We start from the raw sequence: 15,337 nt of genomic DNA, 5'->3' as shown, positions 1-15,337 counted from the left end.
AAATCGGTATTACCATATCGGATTAGGGTTAGTGTGGCCGCAAATTGATGGTATTGGCCTCCGAGCAGTATCCCACAGTGCACCACTGTGACCGCTCTGGACAGCAATCTGAACTCCGATGCAGTGGCCAGGTAAACAGGAAAAGCCCAGCGAAATTTTGATTTTCATTTCCTGTTTGCCCAGCGTGGAGCTCTGATCAGCACGGGTGGCAATGCAGTCCCAAATCCAAAAAGAGCTCCAGCATGGATTGTACGGGAGATACTGGATCTGATCGCTGTATGGCGAAACAAATCTGTTCTATCAAAGCTCCGTTACAGAAGACGAAATGACAAAGCATTTGAAAAAAATCTCCAGGCTATGATACAGAGTCCACAGCACAGTGCTGTGTGACAAGCGTAACGGGAAGCCAGAGACTCAAATGGACCGTCATGGAGGGAGGGAGGGGGTACTGAGGACTCCAGCTTTCCCACAGTCCACAGCAGTCTCCGAAAAGTATTTGCATTCTTGGCTGAGCTCCCAATGCCTGTAGGTTCAAACACATTGTCCGGCGTGGTTCAGGGAATAGATCATCAATTTACTTCCCCTTCTCACGTGAAAGAAAAAGGAAAGAAATCATTTCTTGAATTTTTTCAGTGTCACCCTATGTCTACTGAATGCTGCTTGTAGACGCGATGCTGCAGCAGTGAAGAGCAGTATCCACTTCTCTCCCCTGCCTGGTGGCAGACGGTGCAGTAGGACTGGTAACCGTCCTTCTTATCAACCCGTGAGTGCTCCTGGCTGGCTTCAGGTGAGGCTGGCTGGGGGCCCCTGGGTGAAAATAGGAATGATTCTTGGTCATTCCCAGTAGATGGTACAGAATGGCTGGTAACTGCCCTCATCTTAGCAACTGGGGGCTGAGCTCCATCAGCCCCCTCCCTTTCCTGTGTAAAGAAAAGATTCTGTCCTGCCTGGACTATCATAGCAGCGGCATGCTGGGCTCCTCTCCCCCGCACCGCTTAATGTCCTGCCTGGACTGTCATAGCACTGGGAGGCTGCCTCCCCCTCATTTTATCTCACTAATAAGTCACTGTTTGTTATTCCTGCATTCTTTATAACTTCATCACACAAATGGGGGGGACACTGCCACGGTAGCCTAGGAAAGTTGGGGGAGGGAAGCAAAGGGGGGGGTTGTTGCAGGGGCACCCCCCGTGAATGGCATGTAGCTCATCATTTCTGTGGGATCTGACACAGAGCAGCTGTGCTCTCTGATACACTGGTTCTCTAGTGCCCCATATTCTAGGCAGGACTGACTCTGTTTTAGAAACCGTAAAGGAGGGATTGACTCGAGTCGTCATTCCCAGTTTTGCCTTTGCGCCCCTGGCTGATCTCAGCCAGAGGCACCCATGATAGCAGCAGACAGCACAGAAGGACAGGTAACCGTCATCTCATTGCCAATTTACACCGGCAGCAGATGGTACAGAACAACTGATAACCGTCTCTGCTATCATGCAAAAGCAAATGAATGCTGCTGTGTAGCACTGGAGTATCGCCTCTGTTAGTGGCATCCAGTACACATATGGTGACTGTAAAAAAAAAAAGCTGAACGGGCTCCATGGTTGTCGTGCTATGGCGTCTGCCAGGGCAATCCAGGGGAAAAGGGCACGAAATGATTGTCTGCTGTTGCTTTCCCGGAGGAAGGAATGACTGATGACATTTACCCAGAACCACCCGCGACAATGATTTTTGCCCCATCAGCCACTGGGCTCTCAACTCAGAATTCTAAGGGGTGGGGGAAACTGCGGGAACTATGGGATAGCTATGGAATAGCTACCCACAGTGCAACGCTCCGGAAATCAACGCTAGCCTCGGACCATGGACGCACAACGCCGAATTAATGTGCTTAGTATGGCCGCGTGCACTCGACTTTATACAATCTGTTTTATAAAACCGGTTTATGTAAAATCGGAATAATCCCGTAGTGTAGACGTACCCTGAGTGGTGTTTGTGGAGTCATTGACTATTCTATTTTGGAAACGGAAGTTAAGAGGTGGCCTTGCGCTACCTGGCTATGCTGATGGATGGAGTGTGAGGACGAGAAAGAGAGAATGCCTGTGGGCTCTTTTGTAAGGAAGTGGCTTTCAACTAAAACTCCATAATCAAACATTCCCGACACTTAAGGGATTTGAAATCTAAATCCAGATCTAAAATTGAATTTTGCTGCTGATCCCCACCTCTGTAATGGGCCAAACCAAAACCCTGGATCCAGACAGCCCCAAACTTTGTCAGAGAAAGGGGGTATCAAAATACAGATTTCAGACCTGAATTGTGTATCTCTCTCTGGTCCTTCTCTAGATTTATATTCACAAAGCACTGGTGACACAACACACATTTGTCTCCACCGGGATGAAGGAGAGGAAATAGAGGAACAATGCGCAATAAAGACAGCACAATATATAACGGTTCAATCCTGTGTTTTCCAACAGGTTAGTTCTCAGTTCTAATGTTCTAATTTTTTAATGTTATTTTCCAGCATAGGAAACACTAAATATTCCAGAGAAGTAGGATTAAACCCTCTGTGTCACAACCTAATTTATCACCCCTCCCACCCACACGATGTCACCCTTATCATCCAAAGCACATTTCTGAGTGCTTTCTCCAGCTTTCTCCATAGCTCATTGCACTTAGTATGAAACTGAAAATATGCTGCAGCAGTGCAGAACAAAACAGCCTGTCATTGACAAAGGCCCTGCACACCAGAAATATGTTTTATTACAGGAAGAATAACTAAATCATTATAAATAAATATGCCAAGGATTTAAGAAGGCAGTGTTTGACAACAAAGTGGGGGAGGGGGAGTAGATTGGCTGTCTTTGTTATGGAGCATGCTGGAATATCTGCACTCATTCATGACATTCTGCACTGGTTTATAGTTGTTCCATAACTGGAATTGGAATTATGTCACAAGAAGCTAGTGCTCAGTCACAGTAATTCCCCATGGTACACAATATGGTCATGAAATTTTCATCATGGGAGCATTGCTACACTTGGACAGATTCTCAAAAAATATATTTGATTAAAATTTTATGAGATGGTTATGTACTGGTTTTCCCCCATATTTCCTTTCCCAACATTGACTTTTAACAAGATATTTCTGTGTAAATGGAACTTTCCTATTTCTAAACTACTGATTCCTCAACAGGTACTCTGTGATGTGTTTGTTTACACAGTGATAAAACTACCATTCCATAGTCCTTACTGAGGCCTTGTCTACTCTGCATTTCTAGCCAAACACCTTTGTGTAGATATGACTGAGTCAGTGTGTTTTGGACTGGTGCAGTTTACCCTAGTTTAAAACTTACCTGATTCCCCCAGCCTGATTCCGTGAGCCTCCACTCCAAACCCCACTTTGCCTCCAGCATTTATAATGGTGTTAAGTATATAAAAAGCTGTTTTTAATTTATAAGAGGGTCACACTCAGAGGCTTGCTATATGAAAGGGGTCACCAGTACAAAAGTTTGAGAACCACTGATTTAGTGGGTTCTAAGAATAGGTAAGTTAATAGAATAACCATTCTATGTAAAGCAAGCAGCCCAGATATATGTAGCCACTGAAGTCCCTGCAGGTGTGCTTGGCAGAGTTTTATGAAAATTTTAATGTGTAAATATGTCCTGATCAATGTGGCTTTGCAGTGCACATTTGATGTCATTTTAGCAAAGGCATTTAATCTTAGTTAAAGAAAATGGCATCTAATGTCTACTGAGAGTAAATCAATGATGGATGAACATGGCAAAGGGAAGCTATTGCCTGGAAAAGCAACATAATTTGTAAAGGACTTGAAACTAGAAGGTTATAACCTCAAGTTGTTTGCCAAGCTGTTGACCAATAGTAATCAGATTTTTAAATGATCTGGTCTGTTTTTGTCTGTTCATATGGTCATTTTTATTATATTTAAATCAGCCAGGAGAGTTACACAAAGAATTAATTTGTCCCATTTTCTTTACTGCCGATGAGCAAATGAATATATTGAAACTGATTTTGTGTTTGTAAACAGGGCTAAAAAAAAGAAGCCTGATCCTGAATACCTTATTCACACACATAATGCTTACTTACCTGAGTCATTCCATTGACTTCATTGGTACTATTCTAGTGAATAAAGATTGCTCTTGTAAGACAATTGAGACATTAACCCCTGAATTCTGTCATCTCTGTGTTGCAAGTTCAAATCCAGTCCACATTGCCATTTAGTGAATGTGCTTTACAGGAATGTGATAAGAGCTAATTTCATACCAAATACCTACAATTTTTGGCTTGTTCTGTTCTGCGAGACAACAATGCCATGCAGATACCTTCAACCTATCATGTGAAATCATAACAGCTGGTATAGCCAGCAACCATACACCAGCAGCAGCATTTTCACCTTCAGAAAATAGTTGAAACCATAAGCCATACCAGGTCCTGTCTCCTGTATTTAAATATACATGTTAAACCTGGTAAACAGGAAGCAGTAAATATGTTTAGCTAGGGCCAAGGGGGAACAGTTGATGGGAAGAAAGCAGGTAAGGTCTGCTTGTGCACGTCACTTGAGATTTTGTTGCCATCTGAGAGATCAAGAAAAAATACGTAATACTATTTAGTGCATCATATCTAATCTGTTTATTTTTACTTTTGTAAAATCCACCTATTACCTGTTTTGTGGGTATATATACAAACATTACTAACAGACAAATTAATTAGGGTCTCACCCCAGGATATAGGTCTTTATAATTTCCATAATCACACTTTTCCCTCATAAAGGCCTGAATAAGTAGATGGGATTTATACCATACAATGCAGGTCAACAACACTTAGGGTATGTCTACACCACAGGATTATTCCGATTTTACATAAACAGATTGTATAAAGTTGAGTGCACATGGCCACACAAAGCACAATAATTCGGCGGTATGCGTCCATGTGCCGAGGCTAGCGTCAATTTCTGGAGTGTTGCACTGTGGGTAGCTATCCCATAGCTATCCCATAGTTCCCGCAGTCTCCCCCACCCACTGGAATTCTGGGTTGGGATCCCAATGCATGATGGTGCAAAAACAGTGTCGCGGGTAATACTGGGTAAATGTCGTCACTCCTCTGTGAAAGCAACGGCAGACAATCATTTTGCGCCCTTTTCCCCTGGATTGCCCTGGCAGACGCCACAGCATGGCAACCATGGAGCCTGTTTTGCCTTTTGTCACTGTCACCGAATGTGTACTGGATGCTGCTGACAGAGGCAGTACTGCAGTGCTACACAGCAGCATTCATTTGCCTATGCAAGGTAGCAGAGATGGTTACTATCCCTACTGTACTGTCTGCCATAAAATCTGGCGATGAGATGACGGTTTTCAATCATTTTGTACCGTTTGCAATTGGGAAATGGTGATGACGGTTATCAAGCATTTTGTATCTGCTGCTGTCATGGGTGCTCCTGGCTGGCCTCGCTGAGGTCGGCCAGGGGCGCATAGATGAAAATGGGAATGACTCCCCCGGTCATTCTCTTCTTTACGTTTTGTCTAAAAATAGTCAGTCCTGCCTAGAATATGGGGCAAGTCTACTAGAGAGCCAGAGAGCACAGCCGCTCCGGGTCAGAGCCCCAGAGATCCTGCAGAAATGATGAGCTGCATGGCATTCTAGGGGGTGCCCCTGCAACAACCCCACCCGCTGCTTCCCTCCTCCCACACCCCTCCTGGGCTACCATGGCAGTGTCCCCCTATTTGTGTGATGAAGTAATAAAGAATGCAGGAATAAGGAACACTGACTTTTTAGCAAGATAAAGTGAGGTGGAGGCAGCCTCCAGCTGCTATGATAGTCCAGGCAGGACATTAAAGAGTGGAGGGGAGAGGAATGCAGCCTCCCACTGCTATGATAGTCCAGGGAGTACAGAATCTTTTTTTTAGACACGAAAGGGGCGGGGGGGCCGATGGAGCTCAGGCTCCAGCTGCTATGATGAGGACGGTTACCCAGCATTTTGTACCGTCTGCCAGGAATAACAGGGAGTCATTCCCATTTTTACCCAGGCGCCCTCAGCTGACCTCACCAAGGCCAGCCAGGAGCACTCACGGGACAATGAAGATGATCAGTCATTTTGCACTGTACCGTCTGCCACCGGGGAAGGGAGGGGAGAACATGCTGCTGTTTGGCCCTGCAGCACCCCATCTACCAGCAGCATGCAGTAGACATAGGGTGACTTTGAAAAGTGGCGAGAAATGATTTTTTTCCCTTTTCTTTGAAGAGGGGAGGGAGGGTAAATTGACGACATATTCCCTGAACTACTGGCAACAATGTTTTTGACTCTTCAGGTACTGGGAGCTCAGCCAAGAATGCAAATACTTTTCAGAGACTGCGGGAACTGTGGGATAGCTGGAGTCCTCAGTCCCCACTCCCTCCCTCCATGACCGTCCATTTGATTCTTTGGCTTTCCGTTACACTTGTCACACAGCACTGTGCTGTGGACTCTGTATCATAGCCTGGAGATTTTTTCAAATGCTTTGTCATTTCGTCTTCTGTAACGGAGCTCTGATAGAACAGATTTGTCTCCCCATACAGCGATCAGATCCAGTATCTCCCGTACGGTCCATGCTGGAGCTCTTTTTGGATTTGGGACTGCATTGCCACCCGTGCTGATCAGAGCTCCACGCTGGGCAAACAGGAAATGAAATTCAAAAGTTCGCGGGGCTTCTCCTGTCTACCTGGCCAGTGCATCCAAGTTCAGATTGCTTTCCAGAGCGGTCACAATGGTGCACTGTGGGATACCGCCTGGAGGCCAATACCGTCAATTTGCGGCCACACTAACCCTAATCTGACATGGCAATACTGATTTCAGCACTACTCCTCTCGTCGGGAAGGAGTTCAGAAACCGGTTTAAAGAGCCCTTTATATCGATATAAAGGGCCTCGTTGTGTGGACGGATGCAGGGTTAAATCGGTTTAACGCTGCTAAATTTGGTTTAAACGCGTAGTGTAGACCAGGCTTTAGCCTGTCAAAAAAACAGGAGGAGTAAAGCAGTGTTGCCAACTCTTGCAATTTTATCATGAGTCTTCCAATATTTGGTGTTTTTCTTAAAGCCCTTTCCCCTCATGCTCCTGAAGTCATGTGATTATATGAGACAATCAGCTTTAATTTTTCTTAAAAGGAAGATTCTAACTCTCGTGAATTAAGATAAAAGCTTGAAAATATGAACTGCAAAGGCTCAAACTCCTAAAGGCAAATAAAAATAATATTTTTTTTTAAATCAGCATGATTTTTAAGCCAGTCTCATGATTTCTGAACACTTGGGGTTGGCAATACAGAATACATTTCAGACCCAAGTCTGCAACTGAAAACACCTTGTCAGGTAGGTTGCCAGGCGTCCAGTTTTCGACCGGAACGCTCAGTCGAAAAGGGACCCTGGTGTGTGCTAACCAGGCTGCTAAAAGTCTGATTGGTGGTGCAGCAGGGTTAAGGCAGCCTCCCTACCCTGCCTGCCCTGGCTCTTGGAAACAGCCAGCATGTCTGGCTTCCAGGCACAGGGGCTCTGTGTGCTGCCCTCGCTCCAAGCACCAGCTCTGCAACTCCTGAACTGTGGCCAATGGGAGCTGCAAGGGTGGCACCTGCAGGGCGGGTGCAGGCAGCATGCAGAGCCCCATGGCCTGCCCCTCTGCCTAGGAGCCAGACATGCTGGCTGCTTCCTGAATCCGCCTGAGGTAAGCACCACCCACCTGGAGCCTGCACCCCGAACCCGCTCCCTCATCCCAACCCCCTGCCTCAGCCCTGAACCCCCTCCCACATTGAAACTCCCTCCCAGAGGCTGCACACCACACCTGCTCCCGAATCCCACCGCCCTGAACCAGCCGAGTCCCCTCCTGCAGTCCAAACCCCCCCTCCGCTATCCCAAACCACTCATTTCTGGCCCAACCCCAGTTCCTGCACCCCCAGCCGGACCCCACCTCAACCCCCGCCCCAGCCCGGTGAAAGTGAGGGTGCAGGAGAGAGCAATGGAGGGAGGGGGTGGAGTGAGCAGCGGTGGGGCCTTGGGGCAGGGCAAGGGTGTTCAGTTTTGTGATTAGAAAGCTGGCAACCCTATTGTCAGCAGCCAAGAGAGGTTTAAATCTAGAGGCTGTTATAAAGGTATCATGCAAATTAGAGATGGAAAAGATCTATTAAATCTAGAGATAGATCTGAGCAGCAATTTATATCCAGAGTTTAACTTCCTCAAACCTCAGAGGCTTTTGGGTCCCTCCCTGGTTTTGCTTTGGCCCATCCCCCGTTCCAGTTCAGGGCTGTTCCAGCCAGTTTATTTGCAGTTGTATAACTTTCCCATGACAAGTGACCTCACTTCCTGTTTATTTTGCATGTCAGTGTGCTTGAGAGGCAGGTTCCACAGACTGTTTTATCACAGTATAAAGGTTCTTGAATGATCTTTAGAAAAGCAAAAACAATATTGTAAATAAGGCACTTAAAACTAGCCACATTTGAATTCTTTAAATTAAGGAGATGACCACAGGTAACATTTCCTGAAGAACACACTTTGCTGTATATGTAAATATATATATCTTTTTCTCTCTCTCTGGTTCTTAAGTTCTTATATTTGTATAACACTAAGAGTGTGCTAGGTGTGTGGTGTCCCCCCTCATGAACATGCTTTTGTATCTTCTATGTAGTGTGACAAAAATATCTCCCAGAAGCTTTGTGCTTAAAAACATTTTATGATACTCCAATTAAAATTGGTGTTGACTGATGACATGTCCCATGCAAGAATCCTGACATTTCACAGCTAACCTTCAGGATAGGTTAACCTCAAAATATGAAAATAAGGCTGGCTGCTGCTTTCTCTCCTGCCTGTGACCTTGAGAGAGAAAATCCTTCTACATCCAGTCTTACATAAAGATTTTTTTCTGATTATGGCCATTTACCTGTAGGACCCCAGAAGGCACGCAGAAGCAGGAGATCACTGCATGAGAGCAGACACTGATAAGAAAGCAGGAAGAAGAGCTCTGACACAACCCAACCTAACACAGCAATGCATAAACGTTTCAGATCTAAACTCCCTGCTATCCCAGCCTGAAATATTCTCTGTGAAATTCTGAATACTCTAGGGTAAGGAGAAAGGACTGCCTCCCTCCAGGGAGCACAGTAATTATTTCTTAGACACAGGAGCTGAAGAACTCTGATTCGAGCCTGGATTCTGCAGGCTGCAAATCACCCTATACCGACCTGCTCTTGTGCCAATGACGAAGCAAAATGTCTGTGTATATGTCTGTGGGAGGGGAATGTTAGATCACTGATCCCAAACATTATCTAATCCCCAGTCTACATCTCCCTCCCCAACCTTGGGGAGAAAGGAAAGTGATCATCACGGGACTCAGCTGAGTCACAGGCATCTGACTGGGTTCCTTTAAGTAGTCCAAGAGGGTCCCTCGGGGGAGGTTCCAGAAGGCCGACAGAAAATTGTGGGAAGATTTTATGTGTATATACTTCAAGGTTAGGAAAACTCTAGAGGAGCATATTGACATAAAGAAGACAGTGACTCAGCCTAGGTACTTTTTGGCTTTATGCATAGTCCCTGCTATCACTGATCTAACTCTACTTCCAAGCTACTTGCAGTTCCCACATTTGAAGACCCCCCTACCCCCATTAAACTAATGTAGGTGGAACTGGTACCCCAAACACTAGCTCAACACCATACATCATGTCATCATCCGTTTGTGCACATAAATCCTTTGGGGCAGAATTGTTTTGATACAAGAGTCCCTGCTCAGCTGGAAAAGTATCATTATTTCATGAGGACAAGCATTCTGCCTAGTGCTTTGCAAAGAAGAGATAGTACCTGAGCCAAGGAGTTTATAGTTTTGTACAGACATAAACAAAACAGTCTGGACACACACAGTACATGGCGAATGAGCCTGTGGTATAGAAATTGACTGGTCACTTTAAAAAAGGCTTCCCAGCAGAAGGCAGTTTTTAAGCAGCATTTGAGGGAAGAAAAGAGGAAGACTGTAGGAAAGCTGAAACACTTTTTTTGAAATGCTGAGCCCCTTCTCTCCTTCGCATAGCTCCAGAATTGTAGATTTTCGTGGAATCAGACAGTGATCCTCTTCGAATGGGATATCAGTAGTCAGAGCAGTCTTTTACAAAGGCTTCTACACAAAACAAGTCTATCACAAAATTCTGTCCTATTAAGCCCAGTCTTGTACACATATATACTGTACTTTACTCATCATCTGATTGACTGTAACCTCTTTAAGACTTTTAAAAGCTCCCTCTGTCTCTTTTATTGTTTTCTATTAGAGTTAATGCTTGTTCAAAAATTAAAACTGCAGCAATTTTCAGGGTAGGTGTCAACCTTATTTAATTACACTTTCTTCCTGGGCTTCCCCACTGAAAGCTTTCATGATAGAAATGCCAAAAATAGCATCCATAAGCAAACATAAGAAAAAGTGTCAAAGTTCATATGAGCCCTAAGATCTCCAGGCCAACTTTAGCCGTGTGTTACCCCAAAAGCTCAAGGAAAAAATATGCAAGCTGTGAAGCCAGAAATGTAAGGCCAAGGTTAATCATAGATGCATAGACATAAGACCTTTTCCATTTTTATCATAATTCAGTCTAGTCCCAATGCAGGATTGTTCCCTACAAAATACCTTCTAAATGAGTCCCCATATTTCAGAGATACAATCAAAAAGTGCCCAAACCTTAACATTTTCTTGTCTCTGGCCAAACATGAAAAAGACCCTAGAAGGGTCACTACTTTAAAAGCTCTTCGGAAGTTGTTCAGTTAAATAACTATATGAAGTGGCCAGGCAGAACAAGACGAATGTTAGATGAAGCCCAGATTAACTTCCAAAAAGATTTAATCTCTCTCACATCCACCTATTTTTCTGAAACACTCTTTCGTTCTCCAAAAAGGTGAGAATAGTCTAGAGGGAGAGAGGACCTTCTATTATAGAGAACATGAGGATTATTCACAGTAATAAGTGAATGTGTCAAACTCAGTTTAGATTCTTAGATGTCATCTTGTTAGCTGTGAAGTTCTCCACACATACACTTCTGTTCCTGTGGCAACAATTAAGTGCAGGGAAAGGGAGCTTTAGCTGGATCAGTTTCCCTATGAGAGCTCTGTAGGCTTTGAGGAGAAAGGACAGTGATATAGGACACAGGTGAATTACAGACAGATAAGATAGGCAAATAACAGTACCCTTTAGGAGGCCCCAGAGTGCAAATTCTAAATACTTGCCTTTGTTATGTTTCAGCTAGGAAACTTCTGGAAGGAGCATGATGTCATAAACAGAAGACCTAGCATGACTCAATACACACCAATCAGGATAGGCAAACTTCCTCTGGCTTTTGGCCACCTTTCATATTTGCTGAGTTAAAGTTCACGCTAGCCAAATTTTAGATTTGCTTCTGTTTTTAATTTGGTGCAGCTCTTGCTTTTTATGGATGTATAAATTAATCTGGGAGACTGGAGCAACAGTATTTAGCACATCTGTGAGAGGGATGGAGAAGTCCTTACATCCCAAAAGAACTCTATAGGACAAATATTTGTGGAGGGTGAATAGGAATGGAATACACCTCTCTTTCACTTCTCTAAATACTACCCATGTTTTTAATACCAAACATTGTTAGTGTTTCTGTGTCTGAGGCCAGGTTAATGCCAATAGAAAGTGAATTGATGTTCTAAGATCATTTTCTAGTAGGGGCAAAGGTCCACCTTCACAAATAATGCTAATTGGTGCCACTGGCAATGTCAGCACAGAGACAAAGGACAGAAAGTACATATAGGCCTAGAGGTGAGCCTGCCAGGACATGACTGAGGTATGCTCGCAAAGACAGTGTGGGGAGGGGGATCTTTGAATTGCTGGTGGATATGCTGTTTCTATTTTGTGGATAAACAGAAGATCAGTCTTCTGTAATGTCAACTCAATAACTTTCACTAACATTTTGAAATAATCCCAAATTTAAATGAGATGAAAAAAAGGGAGGGCTAGTGAATTATGTCTCTGTTTTGACCATAAACCCTTTCATGTTTAGGATCATTAGCCCCATGTACCTGTGTTTCCAAACCTGGTAAAATATTTTATTACAGACACAGCACTATTTACTTGCTCTTGTGTTTAAACAGTAACTTATCACTTCAAGCCAGATCAATGGCCATAAAACATTATTACCAAGCAACTCAAGTGGTTCTTCCTAAGGCAAAAAGGAGCAAATCTGTCTACTATAAAAATAAATATACTTAAAAAAGTCATAATTAATTTAAAATCAACTTGTGTCTTCAAACATTTCATTGATTAATTGGGGAGGCTGAATATACTGCTGAGTCTAAAATATGTCTTTTTTTTTTAATTTCTTCATTTTAAAAAAGAAAAAAATCTTTCTCTTAACTTTAAAGAGCATTTAATTAATGACAAGGCCACTCAAGATTTCCCCTTAGGTTAAGTACGTGTCACTAAAAATCAGGGAAGCAGGCCCTTAAGGCGAAACAAAATTAACACCAACTGGGTGCCTAATACTCATTGATCCATCTTTAATTATACTTGGAAGGTTCAGACAGCTTCTTCTGCCAGCTGGACTCTTATCTGACCTGATTAAAGATCCTGTCAACTGTATCTGATCTGCAAATATTGCTGCCAACAAACTTGGAAAGCTTGCAAACATCCTTCCTGATGTCAGCAAGCAGCTATTTTTAGTTCCCAAAAATCCAGATCCAGGAGAGATGATTAGAACAATTACTTAGCTACACTTACTAAGAGGAGAGCAGGTATATGCTACCTATTGAATCTGAGGCAGATCTTGTTTATTAACACATTCACCTTCTGATTATCAAAGAGTATGGATTTTGGAGCCCCATTCCGCCAACCACTCCATCCTGCCTATCATTGCTCAATAACATTATGGAAGCAACACAACCAGTCAGGGCTAAAGGGTCTCAGATGCCACGTCTACCATAGAGTGAGATACAGTAACACTACTGTGTCTCAGTGCTGAAAGTCCTGGGATATCATACTGTGGCATACCAGAAGTTATGCAGGCAGTCATGTTTCCACACCAGAGGTTCTTGGATGCTGTGTTGTAAAATGACAGAAGCATCAATTTCATTTTCATTCCTCAGTGTTGTTAGGTTCTTGAATGATGCACAGATGTTGTTGTATTTAACTAACCAAGCTTAAAACCACTGACAAGCCTCAGGTATCAAAACCAACTGGCAGCTACTGGAGGGTGCTGAAGATTTGTTAAATCACTTTCAGGTGAACTGAATCATATTTCCATTACACTGAGACCTGAAGACATTAAATATTATCTGTAGTCACTCATTCATTTGAAGCTCTTATATAGAGCTTTAGAGTTTTATATTTTGATTAAAAGAACCCAACACTCCCTTGCTTGTCTCCTACACTTGGAACCATTCATTCTTTTGTGCTGGGAGACAGATTTCCTCAGCACATCTATTGCCAAAAGTGGACTAGTTGAAATCTGAAGGTAGCATGGAGTTAAATAGCCCTGTTAAAGCAGAGTCAAGTAAAAAGAAACTGCTGGCTTTGTTGAGAAGAGACAAAAAAGACTGGGATCTGGAAAGAGAATAAAAGGAAGAAAGGTAAGAGACAACCAGAAAGAGGAGAACACACAAGAGGCGTACAAGGATAAAAAGGCACTGGAGGAAGAATAATATGAATACAGTTCTAATGTACAGATTTCTGTATCTTGCAACTTGCCTCACTCCCTCTTGGTATTCAAAACACTTCAGGGAGGGGCAAGAGTCCAACACACAGCAGAATCAGTATTATATTACTTTTTGGGGTGAGCACAGTGGATTAAATAGTAAACACAAACTGTCCTTCATTATAACTGTCTCCTGTTTCATCAACAATAGACTTAGGATGGATGGTTAGTAATTTGTACTAATACAAGTAAAACAATAAGATAGCGTCACAAAAGGTAAAAGAATAGTGTAAAGAGTGAGGCATACAATAGGTGTTTAAAATACAACATAGACATGGTACTGCTCTGAAAAAATGTATTTGTATATTACCTAGCACAATGGGGCCCCAGTCCTGACCCGATTCTTTGGATGCTGCCAGAACACAAATACTGTATTAACTCTTGTTATTGATGTTGTAGATAAAAACTTCTTTTTCTAAAATATTCTTTTAAATCTAATTGCATCTTTCTAAATTGTGCTTTAGACTCAATGGGCCAAATTCCTCCCCACTATACCTGTATTACCTTCAGTGGTTTTACAGTAAGGATAAACTATTGGCCTTAGTGTGAACATCAGTTTAATTCAGTCCCAAGTCCTGTGGTCTTTCTGACCACCTATGGAGCCACTTGCGAGCAAGACCTTCTGTGTTACCTATTGCTCTTGGGGGCGGGGGCTGAACCCCACCCAAAACATCAGGTGGGCTTGGGCAGCTAGTGCCAGGCAGGCCTTCCTCACCTCATCTTCTCTGAGTGGAGCAGAGCGGAAAGTGCAGAGTCACGGTTATCTATGGCTTTGACAAGGCGAGTTCCCTGTGAGCTGTCGCCACCCACTCGGGATCGGGTATCACTTCCTCCCAGTACCAAGAGCGAAATACCTCCCTCTCCCCAGCCCCCATGCCAGGCTCTAGCTGCCTGTCCTCCCCTACCCGTCTTTTCACTCGCCAGCCCCCTCCCCCGCCCCAGTCTCCAGAATCCAGCCCCCTCCGATCCAGACCGCCCTCTCCTCAGGCTCCAGAGTCCAGACCCCTCCGATCCAGACCCCCGTCTCCTCAGGCTCCAGCCCCTCCCCAGTCTCCTCAGGCTCCAGAGTCCAGCCCCCTCCGATCCAGACTGCCGTCTCCTCAGGCTCCAGAGTCTAGACCCCTCCAATCCAGACCGCCCTCTCCTCAGGCTCCAGCCCCCTCCCCAATCTCCAGAGTCCAGACCCCTCCGATCCAGACCGCCGTCTCCTCAGGCTCCAGAGTCCAGCCCCCTCCGATCCAGACCCCCGTCTCCTCAGGCTCCAGCCCCCTCCCCCTCCCCAATCTCCAGAGTCCAGACCCCTCCGATCCAGACCCCCCGTTTCCTCAGGCTCCAGAGTCCAGACCCCTCCGATCCAGACCCCCGTCTCCTCAGGCTCCAGCCCCCTCCCCCGCCCCAGTCTCCAGAGTCCAGACCCCCGTCTCCTCAGGCGCCAGTCCCCTCCCCCGAATCTAGACCCCCCCCAGGGCGGGCTCCTCAGGTTCAAGCCCTGGAGCCGGGCCCGGGCGCTGAGAAGGTGCCCGAGTCGCGCTGGGTCCCGCCCTGCCTTCCCCCTAGCGGGGCGCCGAGGGGTGGGGACTTTCCCGGCTCAGGCCCGGCCTCCCGGCCCCGGGGTATAAGGCGGCCGGAGGGA

The sequence above is a fragment of the Gopherus evgoodei genome, chromosome 8 (assembly GCF_007399415.2).
Source record: "Gopherus evgoodei ecotype Sinaloan lineage chromosome 8, rGopEvg1_v1.p, whole genome shotgun sequence".
Lineage (NCBI taxonomy): Eukaryota > Metazoa > Chordata > Testudines > Testudinidae > Gopherus > Gopherus evgoodei.
Note: the sequence above shows the minus strand (reverse complement) of the source record.